The 11283-nt window shown below is 27.9% G+C and overlaps 1 non-coding gene across 1 annotated transcript; it reads right to left on the bottom strand.

The window, feature by feature from the left end:
* Positions 1-264: 264 nt before the first annotated feature.
* TRNAR-UCG (transfer RNA arginine (anticodon UCG)) lies at positions 265-337 on the bottom strand. The gene has a single exon. It is a non-coding gene; the product is annotated as a tRNA-Arg (tRNA).
* Positions 338-11283: the final 10946 nt, after the last annotated feature.

Raw genomic sequence — 11283 nt, 5'->3', positions numbered from 1 at the left:
CCTTTTTTCTTTTAAACACAGGTTAAAAAATACAAAAACCTTAATTGCTATTATTTGTATGGGTAGGTACGGATTTGACAATTTCATTAATAGATTTGGTATTTAAAAAAATACAACGTTTATGAAAGAAATACATAGAATGTACGCATTTCAAATAATTTACGGGTATAGTATTTGGCTATTTTAGTTAATAAATATTACCCTAAATAAATAAAAATAATGCCTGGATACATAAAAAAATTTTCGGAGAAAAAAGAAAAAAATCGACCGTGACAGGACTCGAACCTGCAATCCTCAGATTCGAAGTCTGATGCCTTATCCATTAGGCCACACGGCCGGTTATATGGAAATTAGAAATTAACATTATTATATTCAACAAATCATGAAAAACTATTTGTTTCGTTGATTATAAAGTATTTCTCTATTGTTCTTTGTATATACAAAGTTTAAAAAGTTGCTTTAAATAGCTTTAAATAATAAAAGGAAATGCCTGATACTTTGTATCGCTTACTAAGTTTAATGTTTTTTCCCTTCATTTAAACTTCCTCCTTTGATGAGTATATTCATAATTTCATTTGCATAACTGATTGCAAACCTTAAATAAGATGTTAATGAGACCTGATGAAAGAAGATTGGGAGGGGGGAAATGCCGACAAAAAAGAAGAAGACATCCTATAATTATAATTAGTTATTATTCGTATATGATAAAGTCATAAAACATCTGGCTTATAAGTCAAAATGTGTAACCTAATCATATTCAAACCGTTAAAAAACTGATAATCATGTGTACCTTGTACTATAGTGATGTGTCGGTACTTACTTGTTCGGTCCAGTTCAGTCATAGGAGGGGTCCTATCTGTCCTTGGGATCGTCAATCCTTAGGACTGTCAGTATTTGAAATGATTAAAAATAGAAGAAATAACAGTGAGTGGCGTCATCAAAGATAAACATTATAAGTTTGTATAACTCGAATGGACCGGACCAAGGCACATTTCGACCGGAATAGAGATAGGACAGTCTGTGGATCAGGATTTGAAGTACCCTAGTACGATATTAGTAAACTTGTATAATCAGATAAGGTCAATGATCTTAGACCCGAACTACTCGAACTTTTTTCTGATGTTAAAAGACTTAATTCTCATTAACATACATTAACAAGCAGTATATAATGACAGCATGGAATTGAGTTTTGAATGCGTTAATGATACAAATCTACTTCATCCTAATTTCAATGGTCAACACAAAGTCTGCTCCTAATTAATTTCAAGTCATTTCAAAGGTATAAATAAATCATGGATTGACGTTGTAGGTATAAGGTAAATATTCCTGGTTTTCTTTTCTTTTTTTCAAAATAATTGTATATTACTCCTCTAAAAAATAACCTTCAAACCTGAAAATATAGAGGGGAGTCTGCAGGGGGTGAGCTGGAGGTACTGTAGCCCCCCAAAAAAAAAAAAAATTATGAATATTGCTTGTTAAAAGAAAATTTATAATTTGATTTTTTTATTTTCTAAAAATTTAAAAATTTAGAATTTTTTTCTAAAAATTTAATATTTGAATTTTTTTTCTACAAATTTAATATTTTTTTTTCTAATTTAATTTTAAATTTTACAAATTTTTTTTTCCAAAAAATTAAATAAATTTTTTTTTAAAAATTTAATATTTTTTGAAATATTTTTCTAAAAATTTAATATTTGAAAATTTTTTTCAATAAAAAATATTAATTTTATTTTTGAAATGTTTTTTAAATAACTGTGAATTTTTGAAATTTTTTCAAAAGTGTTGTTTTTTAGAATAAATATTGATTAAAAAATTTTTTTTCTAAAAATTTAATATTTTATAAAAATTTAACATTTTAAATTTAATTATATTTTTCAATTTTTTTTTAAATTTAATTTTCTGTGACCCAAAATGATTTTTTGAAATATTTCTCTAAAAAATTTAATATTTGAAAATTATCAAATTTTCAATAAAATAATATATATGGAATTTTAGTTTTGAAATGTTTTTGTAAATAACTGTGAATTTTTGAAATTTTTTTCCTAAAAGTTTATGTTTTTGAGAATAATCCTTGATTTAAAAACAAATTAAAAAAAAGATATTTGAAATTTTTTAAACTTTTAGATTTAAAAAAAAACAAAAAAAACCCTAAACATTTAATTTTTCAATTTTTTTTTATCTAAACTTTTAGATTAAAAAAAACAATGAATAGTTGGTAATTATAAAGACAAATGTTTTATTTAAATAATGAATTTTAAGACACAGAATTTGAATATGTACAATTTGATTATACTAGTTGCAACTTTTACACGACATATATTTATTGGTCATCTTATTATTTTTATCAAGCAATTTTTGGCTATCATGCACACATCTTAATTCTTTGAAGACTCAGAGAAAAATTGAAGATCGACGTTGCAGTAATTATTGCCAATGGTCTTGTTTACTTCCTTTCCCCCTCGTCTTAGCTGATGTAACGAAACGGCACGACAGCTAAACTGCTCTCCTACAAAACATTCTCAAAACTTTTAAATGCCCAAAATAGATCAATTACCAATAACCAGTTCTACAAACCGACTTTCGGTCCTACGGTCCACTGATTTTGTATACTTTCTTTACTCTTACATAGGCTTGAAGAATATAAAAAGGAAGAAAAGAAAAAATGCTTATATAAATCATATCGCTCAAATAATCTGTCTAGTTACGCCTCAATGTTTTACTTTTGAGCCCATAAAAGTAGATCAGGGCATGCCCTACGCAAACATACCCTCTTTATTTTGTTGTCAACTGTTAATTCTCTTGTCTCACATGATACGTCCCGGCTAAATCATAATTTATTTCTTTTTGATAAATAAACAAAGTAATAAGTTATAAATAATATACTTATACTCTGTTTCTAAGAGGGCAAGCAATTAATGTCATGCGGATCCCTTGTCATATATATTGGCCATTTTATTATTTCTATAAAGAAATGTTGGCTATCATACACAAATACAAAGCTCTGCTTTAATAAAGTAGCAAATAGAATACAGTTTATTCTTATCAAATTCATTTTAAAAGTTGTGCTGAAATAATATGACCAGATGATTTTGTACCTTTATGATGTTTCTTTTTGGATGAAAGGTTTATGTGATACAATGAGGGTAATGATGTGCTCAACTGGACCACCACGTCTTCACCCTTTCGAATGTCCTTGAATTGGTGGCCATTGGCCACAATAATTCCTAAACGTTCACATATTATTTTCAACTCTGCTTTCAACTTACAGCACCTCCATAGTTTGATTTTTCATTCATTCAAACCCCAGATAGTGAAGAAGAAGAAGAAAACTCTTTTTAGTAGTGACCTTGGTATCAAAGCCATTATAATTCAGGGCTTTTTTTTAATCTTCCATTTCTGTACTTACCTACATATCTATATATGTGTGGATATAAGTAGATTCTCTAATCAAATTAACTACCTGTAATAAAAAAAAATGAACAAATTGTCTGATTTTTTCCCCTTCTTTTTTTTTTCACTTCTTCTATGTATAAAAAAAATTTCCCAATTTTTTATTTGAATTAAATTACCTACAACTACATAATAACATATTATTAAAATAATGAGAAATTGATCGTTTGGGAATAAGGAAGAAGGAGAGAAGAATAAAGAAAACGCATAATAGTACAAAATACGGACAACCCCTAATTTACGAACTATGCTTTAAAATATACTTTAGTTATATATGTGAAAACACTAATCGTAAAGACTCTGTCCGCACCGAGTTATTTCCCCGGTTCGATGTTGAGTGGTATTTTGTAAACCAATCACGATCAGATTGTATGCCGTAATTAAATCATACAGAGATCGATTTTCTGACCATACCATCTTAATTTATGAGTTCTACAAATATAATTTATGTATCATATTTAACATTATACTATGTATAGGTCCATAGTCACCATTTTGAAACACAACTGAGGTCATAGATAGAATCGGTCTTAGGAACAGGTATAAACTGAGTTTTTCTTTGAGACGGGAGATTTCAGACTGTAGACGGAAATTAAATCGTTTCCAAATCATAGTCCTATTTTTTCGGTGTCAATCTATGGACCAATTTTCTCTACACTCCGGATTTATGAGTTGTACAAATATAATGTATGCAATACATTCAACTTCATATGACGTTAATGTACAATTTTCATAGATATATGACGTCATCAATAATTTATAGGAACCGTGCAGAGTAAATTTTAAATGAAACCAATTCCTTTCGTTCGGATCGATCTAGACCAATTATTTTTCTTTGATACATGTAGAAAACGAAGTTCTTCAATGAACCAAATTAGTTTGGTCCTCTTAAAATAATAAAGGTCTTAGACTAGTGATGCTAATCACTAAAAAAAACCTAAATCAACACGGTAATCTTGACGATTTTAGTAATGTTTTGGAGGAGAGACGCTTAGCTGTCATGGTGTTTCATTAGATCAACTGTATACCCCATTGTTGACGGAGGAGAAGAGAGAAGGAAATAAACAAGGACTTCGGTAAATAAAATTCATTCTTCAGATTACCAATTCCCCCCAAAAAAAACAGGTCTGCTAAAAAAACCCGTACAATTTACATCGCTAAACATCAGAGAAAAAGAGGTTAACAAGAAAAAACAAAAACAAAAAAAAAATTGCTGAAATTTTTTGGGAAAAAATAGATGAATAGTGAAATTGTTGTTGTTGTTGTTGTTGTACCTACCTGAGAAGATTGAAGGGGGGGGGGCTAATTATAGGGTGAGACAACACATACACACTTTTAAAATTATACATATGTATTATACAAATAATTAAAGGTTTTGAGTTGTGCAAAAAACAAAAAAAAAGTATGTAGGAATTTTCTCACACAGGGAAACCTTCTATTTAGTTATTTCTATACACTCAAGTCAGCTTAAGACTAGAGCAACACGTTCAGGAAAAAGATTGCTCTAAAATATAACAAATTGTGATTTTTTTGATACAAAAAAAGATCTTAGGATCTTATCTGTTAAAATGAACTGGTTTTTCCAACAAACTAATTATACAGTCATGAGATTGTTTCAAATTTGATATATAATATGGTCTGTAAACACAAAAACCAGCTGGAATACTGTTTCTCAAAATTGAAAGTGTATTACATTTGTATTCTACGACGCATCATTGTAATTTTCTATTAGCTAAATGTTCTCCTTTACCCAATGAATGCCCTTCAAATTCTGGCTAAAGTAGCTAAAATTAATCCTCGCAATGATACAATGAATAATTATTGATAGATTTTATTTAAAAGGTGCCATATTGTGGCCAATATTAGCCTTTTATATCAAATAATGGCTCTAAACTATAGCTAAAATTATTGGCTATCTTAAATCATCCCAGAAGTTTGAATGCAAAGCCTATAATTGACTCAAATATGGCTACGAAATATTGGGCTGTTTGTATATATGAAGTAGAAAAATAAATTGGATTTTCCTCCTTTTCTTGATTTTTTTTCCCCAAGATTTATTTATGTTGACGCACCTCATATAAGCTATTATTGTCATAAAAAATGATATAAAGGTTATCCATACGTCGTTGGGACATTGCATATAACCTGTGGCACATAAATATTTATTTAAGAAGTTCAAAATGTAATTTAGTTTAGTTTTTGAAATAAATCATTTTTCTTTATTTTTGGTAATTAAGTTTAGTGTAATATTTTGAGTACTGAAGATACATTTAAGATCTCTAAACCATGGAAGGACCCCAATTCACATGAATCCCCACATCCAGTACCATTATGGTCATTTTTATAATTTAAATGTCAATTATTTTAATTATACTTATTCTACTTCGAAATTAACGAAATCTAAAATATTTTCATGATAAAAGGTTGAAAATCTATATGGTAATATGTATATACACGTATATACATATTACCAAGTCGAGGGTTGTAAGTAAATTGGTTATAACTACATAATTACATAATTTATGGTAAAACAGATTTAAAAAAGATGAATAATATGTATTTATTCTGGGACTTAACGAATTTGGGGTTAAAATGTGTCCCAGTAAATATTTTAGCATACAATATAACTGATCTTGTCAAATTGTTATAGAATATTGGCAATATATTTATATATCTTTTTGAAATTATAATCATTTTTCTCTCAACCCTTTAAGCCATCCCAATTTTTAAGAGTCTATTGTGAATTGATTGTAAATGCTAGACTTAAAAATCCTCTAAAACTTGTATTTGCAGAAAATATCAGAAAACTACTGCACGAATTGGAAAAGTGGAATCCGGAGAGAAAAAGGAATCCATGGCATTGATAATATATTACGACCACATTCTATTCCGTCTCAAGTTGGAGTTTAAAGTATGAATATATGTTAAGAATTTCTAGAATATTTGCATGGATTAGGCTACGAATTACTTTTCCATCCACCATTCCAGATCTAGCCCACGTGATTTGTTCTAGTTTGGAGACCTTAAGAGAATGCTCGCGGTGAAAAAATTCAGAGGTAATTTTCCAAACTGAGGCCTATCTTTAGACTAAAGAGTAATTGTACTATAAAAAGAGCATCGGAAAATTGTATGACCGCTATGATTTTTGCATTAGGCAAATTAGTTAACTGCATTGAATGAATAAATCGAATTCTGCAAATAAATGTGTTTGACTATATTAGCCTATAAAATTTTCAGCCAACCTGTATATACCACTACTAACATTTGTGACAAAAAAAATGAATAAAACTTAAGACAATTCAACTGAATGACGTCATAATTACACACCAAATTGCTGATATTGTTTTCTTAACTACTATATTTAATTATAAAATTTGCAAGCACTTTTAAACTCATGAAAAAAATTCATATATCAATAGGTAGATAATTTGATAAAGAATACAATTATTAATGCAAATCCATTTTTGAAGTTTTTCATTTATGACTGATTTCACGTTGAATCCTCACATAAAAATAATTACACATTACTTCGCAGAGAGATTGTATTTCTCTCTAGCAAATCCTTATTTAAATATATATGATAATTAGCTCACACTAATAACTTCTTGCTCTAATTAATATTCAGCGCCTTGACCATAGCAAAATATCACATTGTATTTGAATAAAACTAACGAGAAGTAATTAGAATAATTTACGAGGATGAATATGTAAATATTGAAGAAGTGAGTTTAGCCCTAAATAAATATGCAATTTTGTATTGAACATACATATACCCATAGACACATATTGAATGTAAAAATGGGTGTGGAAATATGGATCGGCAGGTAGGTATTTTAGTAGACATGAGAGGAAACGTGAGATGGGATTTAAAGTGATGCATGTATGTACTTCATTTTATGATAATATCTTATATATAATAAAATAAAAGACAACTATGAAATTATATGTCATTAAAATTAAAAAAAGTAAACATTTCTTTATGTCAACGAGAGAAAAAATAATTAAAGTTCACGATGATTTCACTCAAAAAATAACCTCTAAAAAGCCTTTTTCTAATTCCTTTAATTACCTTACACAAACGGGAGAAAGGTCTGGGGCTGTGTTTAACCTTTTTTTAGAAACAAGAAGACAATTCATACCCAAATTTGTAATATGATTTAATACTTTAATATTCATTCTTGATATGTCAAATACGTTCCTTTGATATCTTTAGAGTTTAAGCTATGTGAATCAACTTCACTTTATTTTGTGTACTTTTTGGATTTTTTCGTTGGTAATTGCCTTTTTCGGACGTCCACTGTTTGCATCGTTTTCGACATTCATTTTGCCTCGTTTAAATTTAGTAGACTACATATTATTTAACAGTGAATTTCACTGATGCAGAGTCAGAATAATGTTTATGAAGAAAAACCTGAGCTTCAACAGTATTTTGTGACCTAAAACTAATGCTTCATTAAGAAACGAAAAAAAAATATTTATTCTTTTTTTTTCAATAGCAAAAATTGTATATTCACAATGATTTATTTGATGAACCAATTGCCCCATAGCTAACAAACTTGTACACGAATCGTTTGAAGGTTGATACTAACTGACAATCATTTGATATAATTCCAGTGAGGTCCTTTGTCCATCAGCCTACAAAATTTTCAGCTGACTTAATATAGTGTGTTTTCACTAACGTCACAAATCCCTTTTTAAAATGAAAGCTACAATCCAAGTGGGGAAATGCAGCTCTTAGTTTGTGAATATTTCCTTGGCTACACTAAAAAAATCATCACCAGATGTAACTTTTGAGATATCACAGACTGTATCATTTTGCTTCCTCACGTATGCAATTTTTTCTTTCCTTTTTCACTATTTACCTTGTTAATTCTATTAAAAGTGTGAATGTTCTTTTCCTAAGCTCTTGTCATTATAATTTAACTCCTGGGTATTGAACATCCTTTCCTACTACATTCAATTATATTCAAAACCTGATTGAACATTCACGTGTGCTCATAAAAACCCGAGAATAACCTAGATGATTTGTTGAGGAGTCATAAAAGTAGGGGCGGGCATCCTTTATATTTGCACCTATATATTTGATTCTTACTAGAAAATTTAATATTTTAAATTTAATTAAATTTTTCTAATACTTTTCCAAAAAAAAAGTTAGCTGTTTGTGAATAGCTATGGATTTTTGATCCTAATTTTTTCAAAAATAAATATTTTGAAATATAATTTTAGAATTTTTTTTCTACAAAAAAATCCAGTTTTTCTGACCAGTTTTTCTACAAAAAATTTAATAATTGAAATGTCCAGCCCTCTCCCCCAAAGGATATATTTGATTCTTACTAGAAAATTTAATATACAAAAATTAAGTCAAATTTTTCTAATACTTATCCAAAAAAAAAAAAAAAAAAAAAATTAACTGTTTGTGAATTGTAATAAATTTTTTATCCTAATTTAATCAAAAATAATTATTTTGAAATATAATTTTAGATTTTTTTTTCAAAAAAATCCAGTTTTTCTGACCAGTTCCGAAACTTTTTTACGAAAAATTTAACAATTGAAATGTCTTTCCAAAAAATAATATATTTGAAATTTAATTTCTGATTTTTTTTTTTTGCAAAAAGAGTATAGCTACGGGATTTAGAATTTTTTTTTCCAAAAAATTTAATTTTTTGATTTTTTTTTTCCAAAAACAAGCCCTCCCCCCTCCTCAAAAAAAAAATATATATATATAATCCTGCGGACAGCCCTGAATAGTAAGTCCTTGTTGGACTCAGAGTAGAATTGAGGATTGACATCGGGTTAATTTTAGTAAATGTTCTTTTTTTATTCCTTTCTTGTTGTAGCTGATTGTAGCTGATCTAATGGAAAGTCATGACAGCTAAGCTGATCTTCTCCAGAACATTCTTCCAATTGTCGGGGTTGCCATGTTGATTATTATTATTATTATTTTGACATGCTCAAAATATACAAGATTTTCATCACTATTCATAAAATATTACAATTAGCTGAAATATGGACTTGTAGTAAAAAAAAATCAAACTAAAAATCTACATATATTGCTACCCCCAAAAGTTATTAAGTTTATTCGTATATTTTTTGCCAATTTGTATGTTTTGCACTGGGTAGACAAAACATATTCAAAACTCAATTATTCAATCATCATTTCAGATTGTTTTTCTGTTAACAGGACACCTATTATCTTTCGGATAACCAAATACAGGATCTTTATCAGGAGTATTTATTTTATAAATATTTGTTTTACACATTGATTTTGACATTTGTGTTTTTAACACATTTTAAATAGTTAAACTATATAAATTTATATTCATATCAAATTTAGACCATTTTTTATCTATTCCATTCATTTTGCACTCGTAAATATGGGTTTATAAATATAATAAATTTTAAAATAATCTTTAAAACATGGGTTTGGTGTTTCAACACAATATAATTTATTACTAAAATTTGTAAAAATATTATATGGATACTTTGTCATAAAATATTTACTTTATGTGAACTTTAAGGAATCAAATTAATAGCCCTCAGTTTTTGAAGAAGTACTATATAATGTGAAATGATGGCTTCAATATGATAATTTCGTAACTACTGTTATACGCCTCATAATTAAAATAAATACAAGACATGAAAGGAAAACAAAAGAACGACTTATCATTAAAATGGAGTCGTTTTTAATGAAAAAAATATCCTGGGAATAAGAAAAGGAAAAATAGTTGTTACTTTTGCTATTATCTTCTATTTTGTTCAATTTTTAATAAATCGATCGTCGTTACTCACCAAAGTTTCAGGCATGTTTTTGTTAAAATGGTATCAAGTGGTCATTAAATATTTGTTGTCCAAAAGGTGTAAAACTTTGGTAAGTAACTGTTGACATATGCTAGATATATGAGGCTATCTTTTATTTACAAGTGCTTCCATCTTCACGTTTAGGTCGGAAACCTTTCAGACCCCCTCGTACCTCTAAATCCACTTTTTGATGAATTGATTTCTTCAATACAATTTTGAAGTAATATCAATCATAATTTAATTTACTTAGGTAAACAGCTATAAAAGTGGGGAAAAAGCAAGTTCTATGCGCTTTTTGTAACTTTTGGGTCTAATATTAAATTAAAGTCGCTGTTTTACATATTTCGTCAAATAATAAAATCCCCTTATTTCGTTCCAATAAGCTTCTTAAAGAAGAAAAAAACAAACAAACAAAAAGGTTGTAAATTGCATGCAAAGTGCAAAAATAAATAAATATATTGAATATTGTTGTATGAAATGCAAATCCCATTAATGCAGATGTTGCTCAAATAATGGCACTCATAAATATGTAATTACATTTACAAAAATTCACTTCAACATACATAACGTTATAATAATAGAAATAATACAATTAAAAACTTGTTAAATGACTCTACCATTGAAAAATATCCATTAGTTTTTTCGTTTATTTTCATAGGAATTAATTTCATATTATATGAGTAATTTGTAGTTATATTCACATTGTACATGCATAGCTTTTAGCTTATAGGATTAAACGATTATGTTTTGTTCTTGGTAAAATTGAGAAAGATAGAAACTGCCTTAAATTAAATACATTATAGCTTTACCAATATACATATATTCACATATAGTTATGTTATTGTCAAATTGAAGTATAATCCTTATTAATGATTGTGTTGAAAATAGGGATCGACACATTTTGATTTCATTATTAGTAACGCTATTAAAAGGGATTTTAATAAACATTTATATAACTTATTTTAATTGATTGACTCATCTGCCAACTTTTAAATTCTATAAAATTTAGAGCTCATTTAATAAATATCATGTATT

This window comes from Lepeophtheirus salmonis, chromosome 11 (genome assembly GCF_016086655.4).
Source record: "Lepeophtheirus salmonis chromosome 11, UVic_Lsal_1.4, whole genome shotgun sequence".
In the NCBI taxonomy this organism is placed as follows: domain Eukaryota; kingdom Metazoa; phylum Arthropoda; class Copepoda; order Siphonostomatoida; family Caligidae; genus Lepeophtheirus; species Lepeophtheirus salmonis.
This window is presented reverse-complemented; position numbering and strand designations above follow the sequence as displayed.